Source organism: Balaenoptera acutorostrata, unplaced genomic scaffold (genome assembly GCF_949987535.1).
Source record: "Balaenoptera acutorostrata unplaced genomic scaffold, mBalAcu1.1 scaffold_871, whole genome shotgun sequence".
Classification (NCBI taxonomy): Eukaryota; Metazoa; Chordata; class Mammalia; order Artiodactyla; family Balaenopteridae; genus Balaenoptera; species Balaenoptera acutorostrata.
Genome location: NW_026646530.1, coordinates 18,831 through 39,200, shown reverse-complemented (window position 1 = coordinate 39,200; position 20,370 = coordinate 18,831). Strand labels below are relative to the sequence as shown.

Here is a 20,370-nt window from a genome sequence, read left to right as displayed (position 1 = left end):
TCCAACAGTTCAATTCTATGTGGAGTTATATTCTTACAAGGCATACACACAGAGACAAAGAACTACGTGAAAAATAGGGTTAAATTTCATAGACATAATGTTGAGTGAAAGAAGTCAGACCCATGCCCCTCCATCCCCCCAAACCCAGTGCATGTCCTGTGATTCAATTTATGTGAAAGTAACAGGCAGAGAGGTTGGGAGGGGTATGTGTGTGATTACTCTGAGCTCTTGCATGGGAAGAGTCATGAGGAAGCCTTCTGTGGTCTGGTAATTTTGCATACCTTAGTTATTTAGGTTGCTTCATCAGTGATTCAGGTTGGTGTACACTGGTAATGGTTTGGGAACTGTACACTCTGTGTACTTTATGCATAATATGCCTCATTGTTTTAAAGTTTAATGCCACTTGGTTATTGTTAAAGTGATGTTGCTACTTTTTCTTCTGCTTTGTCCTGGGCTAGGAGGGAAAGTAAGTTCAAAGTAGTTACTGTGATATTTTTGCTGTCCTCAGATTTTTGGCTTCCCTTCACTATCGGATATCTGACTACTTACGCATATGCTGCTCACAACCTTTACCTTAAGCCGACATTCCACTGTTAATACTGTGTCAAAGAGAGAACCAAGTGTTCATGACCAAATCTGCTCTTTTAAGAATAAATATGAGTCAAGGAAGGGGGGGGGGTATATGAAATTGAGAAATTCTGATGAGGAAAGTAGTCCAATTAGGCTTAACTAACTCACAGGTGCCAAAGGGGGACACTGGCAGGTAGTACACAAAGAAAAGCCGCCACATGCATTTCACCACTAAACTCTCAAGAATTTTTGAGCATCCACACATAGCCAAAAGCGTTTACCTGATTAGTCCGGAACTTCACTAGATTAACCCCTCCAGAGTAGCTGTTTGATGGCTTTCAGCTATCTGTTCCTCCAGGAAAGGGAAACCTCCCCTTTCTCAGGCTTTGTTTGTGTGTGTGTGTGTTTCCTCTCTTCTCTTTTCTGGCTTTTTTATAAATCCTGCCTTTGTTTAATGACAACATCCTAATAACTGTTTCCCATTTTTATTAGTAACCATGTGAGCTAACTCATTCAAAATCTCTTTACTACTTGAAGTAAGTCAGAAAGAGAAAAACAAATATCGTATATTAACGCATATATGTGGAACCTAGAAAAATGGTTCAGATGACCCGGTTTGCAGGGCAGAAAGAGAGACACAGATGTAGAGAACAAACATATGGACCCCAACGGGGGGAAAGCGGCAGAGGGGTTGGTGGTGGTGGGATGCGTTGGGAGATTGGGATTGACATATATACACGAATATATATATAATAACAATTAAGAGCCTGCTGTATTAAAAATATTTTTTTAAATTCAAAAATAATCTCTTTACTACTAATGTTGAAGTATGATTTTCATATTCACATGTGTATACACTATGTTGGTAGCTTTGAAATCTATTCTTGGGTGGAGACTGCCATGGAACGGGAAAGTTTAGGCCTTCAATGGTTGGAAGATAGGTCCTTCTTAGTCTTTAAAGAGACAGTTTCCAGTTAGTATGTGTTTAACAAACGCATCGTCATTCTCTCTGCGTCTAACGTCGTTGCTTCTCCAATGGTCCTGTTTACTCTTTCTCCTCTTCCTCTTCATTTCATTAATGAGTTTGGGGAGGTTTGTAGGCCTACCTTTCAATCTTCTCTTCCTTTTGATATATTGGAGGTTGAACAAGGAAGGGATGCAAATCTCAGTGAAGTTTTCTCAGTTACCCGTGAGCATGGTGGCCAAGGGGAGGGGCTCTGGAGGCAAACTGCTTGGGTCTGAGTGCTGGCTCTCACTGTCACGGGGTGGGGTGGGGGTGGGGGTGGGGGGTGAGACCCTGGAAAGGTTAGCTCAGCTTTTCAGCGCCTCAGTGTTCTCATCTGCAACAAGGGGTGGTAAAGTCCTACGCTATCTTCCAGGGTTGTTATGTGGACTTAGTAAGTGATTCCACAGTAAAGCACTGAGGAACAGTGCTGGTCACTGAGTAAAGCTCGAGAAAGCTGGTATTATCGTTATTATGAAGTCTTTTATTTCCCCTTCTAACTGTACCACTGCTGACTTTCAACATTCCCCAGAACAAACTGCGAATGTTTACATGTTTAGCTGACCTCTTCTCCCTCATATTAGTGACCTGCATCTGGGAAATTGGTTGCTTTGGATGGTGATCGAACTGGTGATCTAAAGGCAGTGGGGGACTGGATCCAGCTTCATCAGATTCTTGGACCTTGGGCAGGCATGACGATCGTTTAGCTCATGGTAGACAATCTCTTGCACATGTTTCTATAGCAAGAGCTTTTCATAGATAGTCAGACATACCTTAAGTATTATAAGAAAAGTGCAAGTATGTACCAGTGACCTGTCTTTTTGGCTGTTGTTGTTTGAAGAAATCAAAGGAAGAAAATAGAATTTACCTGGGAGTTGTAGATTTCCTCCTTCAGGTATGACGGAGTGTTTGTAGCAAGCTAGCATTCACCCTGAAGACGACTCAATCCAGTCTGGATGAAAGGAATTCTGTTTGAAGGCTTTGGGGACATGCAGCTAGGACCCACAGGATCCGCTCCAGAGAGAGAGAAGCTCACTGGAATGAACCGAATTCTCTACCTTTTCCCCTTAGGCCCAAAGGGCACTTGCCCGAACCCCCGGCTCCCGCGGCTTCTGGGAGCTGAGGAGTCAGCAGCGGGGGCGACCCCTGCACTCGGGGGCATAGCCGTGGATCCGAGGACTCTGCGGTCGGTGCGGGAGCCCGAAGGCCGACTGTGGGAGGCTCGGGGGTCCTCCCTTCGGGCCAGGCGAGGAACCCTGAAAGCAGGGCCTCTCGGAAGCCGCAGTCTGCTTGCCTGAGAGATCTCGGGGCTTCAAGGTTCATTCTGCAGTTTAAAAAGTTGGCGACTAGGAGAGTGGTGGCAGGACCTACGGATTTCAGGGATGTGCCACTAGGCGGCAGCACCCGCCGTGTTTCCGTAGTGTAGCGGTTATCACGTTCGCCTCACACGCGAAAGGTCCCCGGTTCGAAACCGGGCGGAAACAAACGTCCTTCCTTTCTGAAGTTTTTACCTTCCCATTCCAAAAACCAAAACGGGCGAAAGGCAGGGGCTGAGGCGGCGGGCGCAGCCTCAGTTTCCATCCCCAAGGTACAGGCCAGGAGTTCCCTTACTGCCTGAGAGCCTGCTCAGCACCAGGAACCCGCCCTCCTTTCTCTGCTCTGAGGCACCGCGGAGCGCAGGCCACAGCCAGCTAATCCAAGTGGGCAAAGGACAAGGCTGACTTCGGGTCAGTTTTACATCCGGAAATCCCCTCACCTACTAAGCAGGCGCCTAAACCTCTTCCACATGTTCACACGAGTTATGTCTCTGAAAACCGAGGAGTTCATCCCAGTGAGGCACACTTGGCTTTCCCCCACCTCGGCACACCTACGCAACAGTTTGATCTGCGTGACGCCACAAAAGAGACCGAACCCGACTGTGCACCGGGGACCCGAGCCAAAGACACGGAAATGAACAATGTCAGGCTCCACGAATTGAGCCGGTCGCGGAGGGGAAGGAGCCCGTAGCGGTGCCGTCTCCAGGAGAGCCCCCAGAGCCAGGGCAGAGATCAGGAAGTGGACGGATCCGCCCATCACCTGCTGACATCCCAGTCGGCAGCTGACTCAAGGGAAAAGCGAGGTTCAGGAAGAGAGCAGGACCTTGGCTCGGCAGCACACAGCGCTGAAGCTAGACCAGGACGGACCTTGTGTCCTGTCTCAGGGCCCAAGGCGTCGCCCAAGACTGGAGAGGTGAAGGGTGATGAGCAGCCGGGCAAGGGCTGGGAGCCTTGCACAGCTGCATTCAGCCCTGGGCTTCTGGGAAATCTCCGTTCCTGCTCTCCGGGTCTCTGAAGTTTAGTCTTGACTTCTACAATTTTCACGTGGAGACGCTACGTCGGGGCTCCTCAATGGTTCCCTGGTGGTCTAGTGGCTAGGATTCGGCGCTTTCACCGCTGCGGCCCGGGTTCGATTCCCGGTCAGGGAAGCCTCTGCAAAAATGTTTTTCTTCTTTTTCCCCTTCAGCGTCTCCACTGGCAGGCGTCTTCCTCTTCCTGCCCCGACCAGAGCTGTGTTTTGCTTCAAGGTTCAGATGCAGACGAGCTTCTGCACTGAGTCCCCAAATGCCGGCGAGTCCCGGCCTCAGGGTCCTTGACATCGCGCAGGCTGGAGGACGTGAGATGTAATGAACAGCCTGGGCTGGCCGGCTCTCGCCTCGGCTCTTTTCCCCCTGCATGTTACAAACCCGAAGTCTTATTTACCGCGTTTTCATCCCAAGAGAATCGGAGACTCGAGTTCCAAACATTCATTAAGAACCACAACCAAAGCCCTTGGAAACATACAAGAAAGTTGCAAGAGGAATAACATCGTATATTCTGTACGTAAGTGCACAGTAAACATTTTCCCACGTTGGGTTTCTCACTCTCTCTCCGTACGTAAGAATGGCGACACCACTTGAGAGTTCCTTGCAGACCTCTCCACTCAAGATTGCTCCTTTCGTTTGGCGTGTCTCTCAAAGGCAGCTTCTGCGGGACTTGTCCTCCAAGACCAGGGGAAGCCTCTGTCCTCGCGAGGAGGCCCCTTTGCCCTTTCAGGAACCTGAAATCCGTTCTCTTCAGGCTGTAGAGAAGCTTCAAGAGGAGTTTTATTCCGCTCCCCCCGAAGCGCAGGCCAGGCACGTTCTGTGCTAGTAGGAATCCCCCCGGGCCGGCTGCCCTCCGGTCTCCTTCCCGGTTGCCTTGGCGGGCAGTGGGGTCTTGGGTCAGCCTGAGCGCTGGAACCGCCTACCTCGCGAAAGGCCCTTCTGGGAAGTGCAGCTGCCCCTTGGCTGTTGCCTGGATCTCTGTGCCCTGCACGGAGCGTAAAGGGTTCTGACAGGACACAAAGGTGACGAATCCTTCCCTGGAGTGAGTGGGAGGATGAGAGGACCAGATGGGAAATGCGTCCAAGGGAGGGGGTGTATTCTCAAGTGCTTGTCAGAATTGTCTGCATGGGTGGCTGCCCTATGATAATAGTGCTTAGTGTTGTCTTTTCCTGACGTCGACCCAGTCTCAGGTCCAGTGGGATCGGCTGCTCTAAACTTTCCGTTTTTCCGAAGCTTTGGAACTGGTACCGTTTTCCTGCGAGAAAGGCGGCACATCCTAGGAATTAGTCAGTGTCTACTCCATAGAGAGGCGAGGAAAGGGGGCGTGCTGCTGTCTCTGTGGCGCAATGGGTTAGCGCGTTCGGCTGTTAATCGAAAGGTTGGTGGTTCGAGCCCACCCAGGGACGGTGGGAGAGGTTTTAGAACCCATTCAGCGTTTTTTTCTGTGCTGATTACCATTGCAGGTGTTCCATGCTGATTATCACCTGTACATCTGCTCCCACAAAGTTTACCGAACTGCATTCGGGGTCCTAGCCACCTCACGACTGCTGCCAGTCTTGGGCCACACTCCCCTTCCCAGCTCTATTGTCTGTCGTCTCTATTGGACTCTATACTTGCCTAACTTACGGCCTTCTGAAAGAGATCGAGGAAGCCACGGTCTGGTGGGATAGTCTTTATTCTGCCAAGTCTACAGACTTGGACAAGAAAGTTCTATTTCATGTGTCTCAAATTTTTCAGCTGTGAACGTTAGTAATTCTTCTATGAATGATGTTATCGGTGAACTCATCATCATAATTCTCCTCTGCATTATTTTTGATAAAGGCATTTCTTCCATGGTTGTGTAGTATTTGGTTTCATGGCTTCACGATGACGAATAGGCTGCAACCATCATTATTGTACACACACCTCTGACCACTCGTGCAGGTGTTTCCAGAGCGTAGAGAACTGCAAGTGCAAGTGCTACCTTTCGTGTTTCTATGCTTCTAATGTTGGCAAATCCTTCAAGTTTGCCCTCCACAGAAGTGGCACTGAATCATATTCCATTTTATTTTCCAGTCTTTCAATGTCCCTTTCTTCATTTACTTGCCAACACAGCAACCTTTCTATACATCTCTCTATGGTAGTCTAACTAATAAAGGGAGCAGTGCCCTCCCGACATAACTAAGGGGAAGGACAACAGGGGGACACTGTGGGCAGTACACAGAGATATTCTATTGCATACATTCGAAAGCTCAACATTCAATATTTTTAAAGTCTCCCAATAACTGTAATGGTTTTCTCTGCAGACCTAGTCAACAGGGTCCAGAGAAGACTGCCCAGAGTGACGTCTTTGACAACGTCCTGCCAAGCAACTTATCCAAAGAGAAGAATCTCGCTCATCCCAGAGGTTTTTTCCTTCTCCCCTTTTCTCTTTTATTTATACATTTTGGTTATACTTTTAATTTGATGCGAACAATCTAATGCCTGTCCTTCCTCCTATCAAATGGGGAATTCGCATGGGAATAAGTGTTTCTATGTTTTTCCTTGACCGTTTTTTGTTTGTTTTTTGGCTGTGACGATAACAATTAGCCCATCTAAGACACCTCGTGGGAGCCAACAGAATCCTGCCCCCCACCAGTTCCTGCTTCAGACCTGGACCCTTAGAGCTATTGGCTCGTGTTTGCTCTGTTCTGTTATATCTCATGTGCAGCAATTGAGCATTTTGGCTTTTTCATACTGTGTGGTTACTGGACACGGATTTTGTCTCTCTCTCTCCCTCTCATTTGTGCATCACTAATTTCTCGTCTCAGTGCGGGATTCTGGTTTTCATTTTAGGAAGTGAACTTCTGGGGATGATCCCTGTTGGGTGGCGGTTGACAGGGATCCATTCCCTGTTAGGTAGAAGATGACAGCTAATCCGGACCATGAGTCTTTTTGGTCTGATGCTTGTCCTGAGGATTCTGGTGTTTCCTGGTATGAGACACCGCAGCAGTGAGAAGCTGTCCACCTCTTGTCTTTCCACTATTTGCTAAAAACCACGTGGGCCCAGTCAACCCTTGTCAATAACTGCAAAAGTGTAGTAGCTACAATCAGGACGATCTTAATATGCAATGGTTCCCTCATAAGGAACTCAACATTAATAAGGGGGATTAATACAGGAAGAATATTGAATTTTTAGCACGGAATAGGCAGCTTTCTTTCATTGGTATACTCAAGGTTCTAAATAACTGAAAAAATTCAAACAAATGTCCTTCAGGGATGGCTGAAATCAGACTACAGAAAGCAGAGGAGAGACATAGCATTACAAAGAAGCAACAAAGTCAGCAACATGAGCACTTGTGACAACCCTACAAATCAAGAGTTAAACCTTCCAGAACTGTAAGCCCGTTCGGTCCTTAATAAAAATGGAGGAGGAGCAATGACTTCATGCACAGATACATACCCTGGAGACTCAAAAGCATATCACAGAATTACTCCGAGTTTCATTGATGAGCTTCCTTCAAGGACCTAATGTGGCTTACTTATTTCATTTTGTTTCCCTCACTGTCAGTTGCTGTTAAAACATATCATTGCCTCTGCTTTCACCTTAAATAATGCCCACTAGTTTGATGAATTTTTTTCCCTTTAAATATATCTTCTCAGAAGCAAAACAATATACTTTCTCTTCCTTGGGAGAGAATAGACAAAGTAGGCCTCTAAAAACTTAAATTAATTAAAACTCAGTTCCCCAATTAATTTCAGGAAAGTAATAATCACTCGTATAAATTTAAAATAAGAAAATTAAGAATTTCTGGGAAGAATGCTTTACTACTTATGCTTTCAATGTGGTATTTATATAAGGAAAAATTTTGTTGTGGAATTGGTGACAAGGAACGATAACAGATTTAGCTGTAGATTAAATGAATGGTCTTGATTACTCGGAACAAGAGTGAGAAACGAAATGAAATGGATTACAAAGATGACCCTTAATACTTTTAAGCAATTTAAATAATTTATACATTTTATATATCATGACATTTAAAGTGTTTATGTCATGTCGTGTGCTTTTATCGAGGTTACTCAGAAAAATTAGATTGGTTTCATAATTTTGGTCTAAAAACGACTATATATATATTTTCAGATTATGTTATGATGTAGAAAATAATGGTGGCATAATATACTGTTGTGTAAGTCTTGGCTTTATTTTGGCTTGAAAATCTGAGTTACGTTGGACTTCCTAAATTTCCTGTACTGGTTGTACTGGTTAAATAAGCAAACGTATCCAATAAGTTTTCAACGAGTAAAAATTTAAATTTATGTGTTGAAGTATATTAAATATACTAGTCAAGTACATTAAATATACTAATATCTTTAAAGAGGAATGAATACTTGTAATTCTAGAAACCAGACGACTCAATTATTCCACTTACAATTTTTGGTAAATATTTTTAGGCGTCATCTAATATATGATTCCATATATACCAATATATGATTCCAACATTCCCATGTTCCAACATGCGTCAGCTTAAATTACAAGTTCAAGATCTGGAGTTAACTTCAATCCTTTGACTAACAGTAAATTGATTTAATTAACGAATCATCTTTGGTTGCCTGCAAATTCTCTCTGTCTTTGTCCTTCCCGTTTGTCCTGATTTCATGATAGGTCGGTCGACAACAGTGCTTTCGTTGGGGAATGCTGTTGTTTTCTGGCTTCACATATATTTCTATAGTTTGTAGGTTTGTGGCTGGTGCTGTGGCTATTCTTATGTGTTCCCTTGACAAAAGTTCAGTAGAGTGGCTTGTGTTTTCACTGCTCTGACATGTCAGAATCATAACCTTAATGCTGAGCACTGCACGGCTTCTGAAACCTTCTCAAAGCGCCTCCTTGCTTCTTGTTACACATTCATTTTTTGCATGGCACTTGCTTTCTCTCACAGCAAGCACCAGAATCCAGCTTGGCAAAGAAATGATATCATTGAAAAGAATGTAGAAAAATCTAATGTTGGCAGGTTTTACTATGTAAATTACACCTCAATAAAGCTTACTTTAAAAAAAAAAGGACAAACAAAACCAAATGTTGACAGGATGGAGAGCACTGGAAATTCTTATTCATTTCTGGAAAGGGTATAAAAAAGTTCCACAGGTTGGAAAAAAAATTTGGCAGCATCCACTGAGGGTCATACATACACAGTTACATGCTGTGGCCCAGAAATCGTACTTTTCGCTGTGCTGTACCTTTGACCTGTGCTCTCCGATATGATAGGTGCAAGCCACATGTAGCTACTGAACACTTGAAAGTTGCTAGGGCCACAGGTTGTAATGATAATATTTTGATGTAGTAAGTCTCCTAAAACATTAAAATAGGTTAAAACAGAAAATTCAAAATTCCTTGTGACAGGTTTGAAAACGAATAAAGGGAAACGTCACTCAGATGAAGTCGGGATACCAGAAGTGGGAGCTCTCATGGGGTACCACTCAAGTTCAAAGACAGGAAGTATCGTCAATTACAAACCCAAACAGAAGAAGCATCAGCAGGAAGAATCCTCGATTACAGGCCCCAACAGAAAAACATATTCGTTGCATCTCCTGCAGGAAATCAGCAACTTGGCAATGAGAAACCGTCATCACCCTGAACTTTCACTTTTCTCCAGTGGACTTGGGTTCAAAACAGCCTCCCTCAGCTTCCTCCTCTCTCTCTGTAAAACAAGGTTCCTTCCTCTCCTTTGTTTGTGGGACTTGCCTATGGCTTTTGCTATAGCTTGCTTGTCCTGAATTGCCATTCTTCCGCTATTCCTGAATAAACGCTTTTTGCTGGAAAAAAACAAAAAACAACCCCCCCCCAACTTTTATATATTTTTATAAATTTTTAAAATTGATTTTGTGTATTTGTTTTTGGCTGCGTTGGGTCTTCGTTGCTGGGCGAGGGCTCTCTCTAGTTGCAGTGATTGGGGGCTGCTCTTCCTTGTGGTGGCTTCTCTTGTTGCGGAGCACGGGCTCTAGGCGGGCAGGCGTCAGTAGTTGTGGCATGAGGGCTCAGTAGTTGTGGCTCACGGGCTCTAGAGCGTAGGCTCAGTAGTTGGGGTGCACGGGCTTAGTTGCTCCACGGCATGTGGGATCTTCCCGGAACCGGGCTCGACCCCGTGTCCCCTGCCTTGGCAGGCGGATTCTTAACCAATGCGCAACCAGGGAAACCCCCAAAAGTATTATCTTGAAAGTCAACACTGGCATTATTCTCTTGGAATGGGGTGCTCTAGAAAAATGTGTATGTCCCCCAAAAGTCATAAAAAAATGTTCGTACCATTTCAGAATATCCTCAACTGGAAACAACTGAACTGTCCAACAGTTCAAAACTACGTGGAGTTATATTCTTACAAGGCATACACACAGAGACAAAGAACTACGTGAAAAATAGGGTTAAATTTCATAGACATAATGTTGAGTGAAAGAAGTCAGACCCATGCCCCTCCATGCCCCCAAACCCAGTGCATGCCCTGTGATTCAATTTATGTGAAAGTAACAGGCAGAGAGGTTGGGAGGGGTATGTGTGTGATTACTCTGAGCTCTTGCATGGGAAGAGTCATGAGGAAGCCTTCTGTGGTCTGGTAATTTTGCATACCTTAGTTATTTAGGTTGCTTCATCAGTGATTCAGGTTGGTGTACACTGGTAATGGTTTGGGAACTGTACACTCTGTGTACTTTTTGCATAATATGCCTCATTGTTTTAAAGTTTAATGCCACTTGGTTATTGTTAAAGTGATGTTGCTACTTTTTCTTCTGCTTTGTCCTGGGCTAGGAGGGAAAGTAAGTTCAAAGTAGTTACTGTGATATTTTTGCTGTCCTCAGAATTTTGGCTTTCCTTCACTACCGGATATCTGACTACTTACGCATATGCTGCTCACAACCATTACCTTAAGCCGACATTCCACTGTTAATACTGTGTCAAAGAGAGAACCAAGTGTTCATGACCAAATCTGCTCTTTTAAGAATAAATATGAGTCAAGGAAGGGGGGGGCCGTATATGAAATTGAGAAATTCTGATGAGGAAAGTAGTCCAATTAGGCTTAACTAACTCACAGGTGCCAAAGGGGGACACTGGCAGGTAGTACACAAAGAATAGCCGCCACATGCATTTCACCACTAAACTCTCAAGAATTGTTGTGCATCCACACATAGCCAAAAGCGTTTACCTGATTAGTTCGGTACTTCACTAGATTAACCCGTCCAGAGTAGCTGTTTGATGGCTTTCAGCTATCTGTTCCTCCAGGAAAGGGAAAACTCCCCTTTCTCAGGCTTTGTTTGTGTGTGTGTGTGTTTCCTCTCTTCTCTTTTCTGGCTTTTTTATAAATCCTGCCTTTGTTTAATGACAACATCCTAATAACTGTTTCCCATTTTTATTAGTAACCATGTGAGCTAACTCATTCAAAATCTCTTTACTACTTGAAGTAAGTCAGAAAGAGAAAAACAAATATCGTATATTAACGCATATATGTGGAACCTAGAAAAATGGTTCAGATGACCCGGTTTGCAGGGCAGAAAGAGAGACACAGATGTAGAGAACAAACATATGGACCCCAACGGGGGGAAAGCGGCAGAGGGGTTGGTGGTGGTGGGATGCGTTGGGAGATTGGGATTGACATATATACACTAATATATATAAAATAACTATTAAGAACCTGCTGTATTAAAAATATTTTTTTTAATTCAAAAATAATCTCTTTACTACTAATGTTGAAGTATGATTTTCATATTCACATGTGTATACACTATGTTGGTAGCTTTGAAATCTATTCTTGGGTGGAGACTGCCATGGAACGGGAAAGTTTAGGCCTTCAATGGTTGGAAGATAGGTCCTTCTTAGTCTTTAAAGAGACAGTTTCCAGTTAGTATGTGTTTAACAAACGCATCGTCATTCTCTCTGCGTCTAACGTCGTTGCTTCTCCAATGGTCCTGTTTACTCTTTCTCCTCTTCCTCTTCATTTCATTAATGAGTTTGGGGAGGTTTGTAGGCCTACCTTTCAATCTTCTCTTCCTTTTGATATATTGGAGGTTGAACAAGGAAGGGATGCAAATCTCAGTGAAGTTTTCTCAGTTACCCGTGAGCATGGTGGCCAAGGGGAGGGGCTCTGGAGGCAAACTGCTTGGGTCTGAGTGCTGGCTCTCACTGTCACGGGGTGGGGTGGGGGTGGGGGTGGGGGGTGAGACCCTGGAAAGGTTAGCTCAGCTTTTCAGCGCCTCAGTGTTCTCATCTGCAACAAGGGGTGGTAAAGTCCTACGCTATCTTCCAGGGTTGTTATGTGGACTTAGTAAGTGATTCCACAGTAAAGCACTGAGGAACAGTGCTGGTCACTGAGTAAAGCTCGAGAAAGCTGGTATTATCGTTATTATGAAGTCTTTTATTTCCCCTTCTAACTGTACCACTGCTGACTTTCAACATTCCCCAGAACAAACTGCGAATGTTTACATGTTTAGCTGACCTCTTCTCCCTCATATTAGTGACCTGCATCTGGGAAATTGGTTGCTTTGGATGGTGATCGAACTGGTGATCTAAAGGCAGTGGGGGACTGGATCCAGCTTCATCAGATTCTTGGACCTTGGGCAGGCATGACGATCGTTTAGCTCATGGTAGACAATCTCTTGCACATGTTTCTATAGCAAGAGCTTTTCATAGATAGTCAGACATACCTTAAGTATTATAAGAAAAGTGCAAGTATGTACCAGTGACCTGTCTTTTTGGCTGTTGTTGTTTGAAGAAATCAAAGGAAGAAAATAGAATTTACCTGGGAGTTGTAGATTTCCTCCTTCAGGTATGACGGAGTGTTTGTAGCAAGCTAGCATTCACCCTGAAGACGACTCAATCCAGTCTGGATGAAAGGAATTCTGTTTGAAGGCTTTGGGGACATGCAGCTAGGACCCACAGGATCCGCTCCAGAGAGAGAGAAGCTCACTGGAATGAACCGAATTCTCTACCTTTTCCCCTTAGGCCCAAAGGGCACTTGCCCGAACCCCCGGCTCCCGCGGCTTCTGGGAGCTGAGGAGTCAGCAGCGGGGGCGACCCCTGCACTCGGGGGCATAGCCGTGGATCCGAGGACTCTGCGGTCGGTGCGGGAGCCCGAAGGCCGACTGTGGGAGGCTCGGGGGTCCTCCCTTCGGGCCAGGCGAGGAACCCTGAAAGCAGGGCCTCTCGGAAGCCGCAGTCTGCTTGCCTGAGAGATCTCGGGGCTTCAAGGTTCATTCTGCAGTTTAAAAAGTTGGCGACTAGGAGAGTGGTGGCAGGACCTACGGATTTCAGGGATGTGCCACTAGGCGGCAGCACCCGCCGTGTTTCCGTAGTGTAGCGGTTATCACGTTCGCCTCACACGCGAAAGGTCCCCGGTTCGAAACCGGGCGGAAACAAACGTCCTTCCTTTCTGAAGTTTTTACCTTCCCATTCCAAAAACCAAAACGGGCGAAAGGCAGGGGCTGAGGCGGCGGGCGCAGCCTCAGTTTCCATCCCCAAGGTACAGGCCAGGAGTTCCCTTACTGCCTGAGAGCCTGCTCAGCACCAGGAACCCGCCCTCCTTTCTCTGCTCTGAGGCACCGCGGAGCGCAGGCCACAGCCAGCTAATCCAAGTGGGCAAAGGACAAGGCTGACTTCGGGTCAGTTTTACATCCGGAAATCCCCTCACCTACTAAGCAGGCGCCTAAACCTCTTCCACATGTTCACACGAGTTATGTCTCTGAAAACCGAGGAGTTCATCCCAGTGAGGCACACTTGGCTTTCCCCCACCTCGGCACACCTACGCAACAGTTTGATCTGCGTGACGCCACAAAAGAGACCGAACCCGACTGTGCACCGGGGACCCGAGCCAAAGACACGGAAATGAACAATGTCAGGCTCCACGAATTGAGCCGGTCGCGGAGGGGAAGGAGCCCGTAGCGGTGCCGTCTCCAGGAGAGCCCCCAGAGCCAGGGCAGAGATCAGGAAGTGGACGGATCCGCCCATCACCTGCTGACATCCCAGTCGGCAGCTGACTCAAGGGAAAAGCGAGGTTCAGGAAGAGAGCAGGACCTTGGCTCGGCAGCACACAGCGCTGAAGCTAGACCAGGACGGACCTTGTGTCCTGTCTCAGGGCCCAAGGCGTCGCCCAAGACTGGAGAGGTGAAGGGTGATGAGCAGCCGGGCAAGGGCTGGGAGCCTTGCACAGCTGCATTCAGCCCTGGGCTTCTGGGAAATCTCCGTTCCTGCTCTCCGGGTCTCTGAAGTTTAGTCTTGACTTCTACAATTTTCACGTGGAGACGCTACGTCGGGGCTCCTCAATGGTTCCCTGGTGGTCTAGTGGCTAGGATTCGGCGCTTTCACCGCTGCGGCCCGGGTTCGATTCCCGGTCAGGGAAGCCTCTGCAAAAATGTTTTTCTTCTTTTTCCCCTTCAGCGTCTCCACTGGCAGGCGTCTTCCTCTTCCTGCCCCGACCAGAGCTGTGTTTTGCTTCAAGGTTCAGATGCAGACGAGCTTCTGCACTGAGTCCCCAAATGCCGGCGAGTCCCGGCCTCAGGGTCCTTGACATCGCGCAGGCTGGAGGACGTGAGATGTAATGAACAGCCTGGGCTGGCCGGCTCTCGCCTCGGCTCTTTTCCCCCTGCATGTTACAAACCCGAAGTCTTATTTACCGCGTTTTCATCCCAAGAGAATCGGAGACTCGAGTTCCAAACATTCATTAAGAACCACAACCAAAGCCCTTGGAAACATACAAGAAAGTTGCAAGAGGAATAACATCGTATATTCTGTACGTAAGTGCACAGTAAACATTTTCCCACGTTGGGTTTCTCACTCTCTCTCCGTACGTAAGAATGGCGACACCACTTGAGAGTTCCTTGCAGACCTCTCCACTCAAGATTGCTCCTTTCGTTTGGCGTGTCTCTCAAAGGCAGCTTCTGCGGGACTTGTCCTCCAAGACCAGGGGAAGCCTCTGTCCTCGCGAGGAGGCCCCTTTGCCCTTTCGGGAACCTGAAATCCGTTCTCTTCAGGCTGTAGAGAAGCTTCAAGAGGAGTTTTATTCCGCTCCCCCCGAAGCGCAGGCCAGGCACGTTCTGTGCTAGTAGGAATCCCCCCGGGCCGGCTGCCCTCCGGTCTCCTTCCCGGTTGCCTTGGCGGGCAGTGGGGTCTTGGGTCAGCCTGAGCGCTGGAACCGCCTACCTCGCGAAAGGCCCTTCTGGGAAGTGCAGCTGCCCCTTGGCTGTTGCCTGGATCTCTGTGCCCTGCACGGAGCGTAAAGGGTTCTGACAGGACACAAAGGTGACGAATCCTTCCCTGGAGTGAGTGGGAGGATGAGAGGACCAGATGGGAAATGCGTCCAAGGGAGGGGGTGTATTCTCAAGTGCTTGTCAGAATTGTCTGCATGGGTGGCTGCCCTATGATAATAGTGCTTAGTGTTGTCTTTTCCTGACGTCGACCCAGTCTCAGGTCCAGTGGGATCGGCTGCTCTAAACTTTCCGTTTTTCCGAAGCTTTGGAACTGGTACCGTTTTCCTGCGAGAAAGGCGGCACATCCTAGGAATTAGTCAGTGTCTACTCCATAGAGAGGCGAGGAAAGGGGGCGTGCTGCTGTCTCTGTGGCGCAATGGGTTAGCGCGTTCGGCTGTTAATCGAAAGGTTGGTGGTTCGAGCCCACCCAGGGACGGTGGGAGAGGTTTTAGAACCCATTCAGCGTTTTTTTCTGTGCTGATTACCATTGCAGGTGTTCCATGCTGATTATCACCTGTACATCTGCTCCCACAAAGTTTACCGAACTGCATTCGGGGTCCTAGCCACCTCACGACTGCTGCCAGTCTTGGGCCACACTCCCCTTCCCAGCTCTATTGTCTGTCGTCTCTATTGGACTCTATACTTGCCTAACTTACGGCCTTCTGAAAGAGATCGAGGAAGCCACGGTCTGGTGGGATAGTCTTTATTCTGCCAAGTCTACAGACTTGGACAAGAAAGTTCTATTTCATGTGTCTCAAATTTTTCAGCTGTGAACGTTAGTAATTCTTCTATGAATGATGTTATCGGTGAACTCATCATCATAATTCTCCTCTGCATTATTTTTGATAAAGGCATTTCTTCCATGGTTGTGTAGTATTTGGTTTCATGGCTTCACGATGACGAATAGGCTGCAACCATCATTATTGTACACACACCTCTGACCACTCGTGCAGGTGTTTCCAGAGCGTAGAGAACTGCAAGTGCAAGTGCTACCTTTCGTGTTTCTATGCTTCTAATGTTGGCAAATCCTTCAAGTTTGCCCTCCACAGAAGTGGCACTGAATCATATTCCATTTTATTTTCCAGTCTTTCAATGTCCCTTTCTTCATTTACTTGCCAACACAGCAACCTTTCTATACATCTCTCTATGGTAGTCTAACTAATAAAGGGAGCAGTGCCCTCCCGACATAACTAAGGGGAAGGACAACAGGGGGACACTGTGGGCAGTACACAGAGATATTCTATTGCATACGTTCGAAAGCTCAACATTCAATATTTTTAAAGTCTCCCAATAACTGTAATGGTTTTCTCTGCAGACCTAGTCAACAGGGTCCAGAGAAGACTGCCCAGAGTGACGTCTTTGACAACGTCCTGCCAAGCAACTTATCCAAAGAGAAGAATCTCGCTCATCCCAGAGGTTTTTTCCTTCTCCCCTTTTCTCTTTTATTTATACATTTTGGTTATACTTTTAATTTGATGCGAACAATCTAATGCCTGTCCTTCCTCCTATCAAATGGGGAATTCGCATGGGAATAAGTGTTTCTATGTTTTTCCTTGACCGTTTTTTGTTTGTTTTTTGGCTGTGACGATAACAATTAGCCCATCTAAGACACCTCGTGGGAGCCAACAGAATCCTGCCCCCCACCAGTTCCTGCTTCAGACCTGGACCCTTAGAGCTATTGGCTCGTGTTTGCTCTGTTCTGTTATATCTCATGTGCAGCAATTGAGCATTTTGGCTTTTTCATACTGTGTGGTTACTGGACACGGATTTTGTCTCTCTCTCTCCCTCTCATTTGTGCATCACTAATTTCTCGTCTCAGTGCGGGATTCTGGTTTTCATTTTAGGAAGTGAACTTCTGGGGATGATCCCTGTTGGGTGGCGGTTGACAGGGATCCATTCCCTGTTAGGTAGAAGATGACAGCTAATCCGGACCATGAGTCTTTTTGGTCTGATGCTTGTCCTGAGGATTCTGGTGTTTCCTGGTATGAGACACCGCAGCAGTGAGAAGCTGTCCACCTCTTGTCTTTCCACTATTTGCTAAAAACCACGTGGGCCCAGTCAACCCTTGTCAATAACTGCAAAAGTGTAGTAGCTACAGTCAGGACGATCTTAATATGCAATGGTTCCCTCATAAGGAACTCAACATTAATAAGGGGGATTAATACAGGAAGAATATTGAATTTTTAGCACGGAATAGGCAGCTTTCTTTCATTGGTATACTCAAGGTTCTAAATAACTGAAAAAATTCAAACAAATGTCCTTCAGGGATGGCTGAAATCAGACTACAGAAAGCAGAGGAGAGACATAGCATTACAAAGAAGCAACAAAGTCAGCAACATGAGCACTTGTGACAACCCTACAAATCAAGAGTTAAACCTTCCAGAACTGTAAGCCCGTTCGGTCCTTAATAAAAATGGAGGAGGAGCAATGACTTCATGCACAGATACATACCCTGGAGACTCAAAAGCATATCACAGAATTACTCCGAGTTTCATTGATGAGCTTCCTTCAAGGACCTAATGTGGCTTACTTATTTCATTTTGTTTCCCTCACTGTCAGTTGCTGTTAAAACATATCATTGCCTCTGCTTTCACCTTAAATAATGCCCACTAGTTTGATGAATTTTTTTCCCTTTAAATATATCTTCTCAGAAGCAAAACAATATACTTTCTCTTCCTTGGGAGAGAATAGACAAAGTAGGCCTCTAAAAACTTAAATTAATTAAAACTCAGTTCCCCAATTAATTTCAGGAAAGTAATAATCACTCGTATAAATTTAAAATAAGAAAATTAAGAATTTCTGGGAAGAATGCTTTACTACTTATGCTTTCAATGTGGTATTTATATAAGGAAAAATTTTGTTGTGGAATTGGTGACAAGGAACGATAACAGATTTAGCTGTAGATTAAATGAATGGTCTTGATTACTCGGAACAAGAGTGAGAAACGAAATGAAATGGATTACAAAGATGACCCTTAATACTTTTAAGCAATTTAAATAATTTATACATTTTATATATCATGACATTTAAAGTGTTTATGTCATGTCGTGTGCTTTTATCGAGGTTACTCAGAAAAATTAGATTGGTTTCATAATTTTGGTCTAAAAACGACTATATATATATTTTCAGATTATGTTATGATGTAGAAAATAATGGTGGCATAATATACTGTTGTGTAAGTCTTGGCTTTATTTTGGCTTGAAAATCTGAGTTACGTTGGACTTCCTAAATTTCCTGTACTGGTTGTACTGGTTAAATAAGCAAACGTATCCAATAAGTTTTCAACGAGTAAAAATTTAAATTTATGTGTTGAAGTATATTAAATATACTAGTCAAGTACATTAAATATACTAATATCTTTAAAGAGGAATGAATACTTGTAATTCTAGAAACCAGACGACTCAATTATTCCACTTACAATTTTTGGTAAATATTTTTAGGCGTCATCTAATATATGATTCCATATATACCAATATATGATTCCAACATTCCCATGTTCCAACATGCGTCAGCTTAAATTACAAGTTCAAGATCTGGAGTTAACTTCAATCCTTTGACTAACAGTAAATTGATTTAATTAACGAATCATCTTTGGTTGCCTGCAAATTCTCTCTGTCTTTGTCCTTCCCGTTTGTCCTGATTTCATGATAGGTCGGTCGACAACAGTGCTTTCGTTGGGGAATGCTGTTGTTTTCTGGCTTCACATATATTTCTATAGTTTGTAGGTTTGTGGCTGGTGCTGTGGCTATTCTTATGTGTTCCCTTGACAAAAGTTCAGTAGAGTGGCTTGTGTTTTCACTGCTCTGACATGTCAGAATCATAACCTTAATGCTGAGCACTGCACGGCTTCTGAAACCTTCTCAAAGCGCCTCCTTGCTTCTTGTTACACATTCATTTTTTGCATGGCACTTGCTTTCTCTCACAGCAAGCACCAGAATCCAGCTTGGCAAAGAAATGATATCATTGAAAAGAATGTAGAAAAATCTAATGTTGGCAGGTTTTACTATGTAAATTACACCTCAATAAAGCTTACTTTAAAAAAAAAAGGACAAACAAAACCAAATGTTGACAGGATGGAGAGCACTGGAAATTCTTATTCATTTCTGGAAAGGGTATAAAAAAGTTCCACAGGTTGGAAAAAAAATTTGGCAGCATCCACTGAGGGTCATACATACACAGTTACATGCTGTGGCCCAGAAATCGTACTTTTCGCTGTGCTGTACCTTTGACCTGTGCTCTCCGATATGATAGGTGCAAGCCACATGTAGCTACTGAACACTTGAAAGTTGCTAGGGCCACAGGTTGTAATGATAATATTTTGATGTAGTAAGTCTCCTAAAACATTAAAATAGGTTAAAACAGAAAATTCAAAATTCCTTGTGACAGGTTTGAAAACGAATAAAGGGAAACGTCACTCAGATGAAGTCGGGATACCAGAAGTGGGAGCTCTCATGGGGTACCACTCAAGTTCAAAGACAGGAAGTATCGTCAATTACAAACCCAAACAGAAGAAGCATCAGCAGGAAGAATCCTCGATTACAGGCCCCAACAGAAAAACATATTCGTTGCATCTCCTGCAGGAAATCAGCAACTTGGCAATGAGAAACCGTCATCACCCTGAACTTTCACTTTTCTCCAGTGGACTTGGGTTCAAAACAGCCTCCCTCAGCTTCCTCCTCTCTCTCTGTAAAACAAGGTTCCTTCCTCTCCTTTGTTTGTGGGACTTGCCTATGGCTTTTGCTATAGCTTGCTTGTCCTGAATTGCCATTCTTCCGCTATTCCTGAATAAACGCTTTTTGCTGGAAAAAAACAAAAAACAACCCCCCCCCAACTTTTATATATTTTTATAAATTTTTAAAATTGATTTTGTGTATTTGTTTTTGGCTGCGTTGGGTCTTCGTTGCTGGGCGAGGGCTCTCTCTAGTTGCAGTGATTGGGGGCTGCTCTTCCTTGTGGTGGCTTCTCTTGTTGCGGAGCACGGGCTCTAGGCGGGCAGGCGTCAGTAGTTGTGGCATGAGGGCTCAGTAGTTGTGGCTCACGGGCTCTAGAGCGTAGGCTCAGTAGTTGGGGTGCACGGGCTTAGTTGCTCCACGGCATGTGGGATCTTCCCGGAACCGGGCTCGACCCCGTGTCCCCTGCCTTGGCAGGCGGATTCTTAACCAATGCGCAACCAGGGAAACCCCCAAAAGTATTATCTTGAAAGTCAACACTGGCATTATTCTCTTGGAATGGGGTGCTCTAGAAAAATGTGTATGTCCCCCAAAAGTCATAAAAAAAT

General features: G+C 45.3%; 2 long non-coding RNA genes and 4 other non-coding genes across 6 annotated transcripts; all 6 read left to right on the top strand.

Moving 5' to 3' along the window:
• The first annotated feature begins 2,984 nt into the window (after window positions 1–2,984).
• On the top strand, window positions 2,985–3,057 carry TRNAV-CAC (transfer RNA valine (anticodon CAC)). Its single transcript has one exon. It is a non-coding gene; the product is annotated as a tRNA-Val (tRNA).
• On the top strand, window positions 2,997–9,696 carry LOC130706927 (uncharacterized). Its single transcript, XR_009006965.1, has 3 exons — window positions 2,997–4,427; window positions 6,200–6,300; window positions 9,271–9,696. It is a non-coding gene; the product is annotated as an uncharacterized LOC130706927 (long non-coding RNA).
• On the top strand, window positions 5,247–5,320 carry TRNAN-GUU (transfer RNA asparagine (anticodon GUU)). The gene has a single exon. It is a non-coding gene; the product is annotated as a tRNA-Asn (tRNA).
• Window positions 9,697–13,192: 3,496 nt separating the features above from the next.
• Window positions 13,193–13,265, top strand: TRNAV-CAC (transfer RNA valine (anticodon CAC)). Its single transcript has one exon. It is a non-coding gene; the product is annotated as a tRNA-Val (tRNA).
• On the top strand, window positions 13,205–19,904 carry LOC130706928 (uncharacterized). The gene is made up of 3 exons (XR_009006966.1): window positions 13,205–14,635; window positions 16,408–16,508; window positions 19,479–19,904. It is a non-coding gene; the product is annotated as an uncharacterized LOC130706928 (long non-coding RNA).
• TRNAN-GUU (transfer RNA asparagine (anticodon GUU)) lies at window positions 15,455–15,528 on the top strand. Its single transcript has one exon. It is a non-coding gene; the product is annotated as a tRNA-Asn (tRNA).
• Window positions 19,905–20,370: the final 466 nt, after the last annotated feature.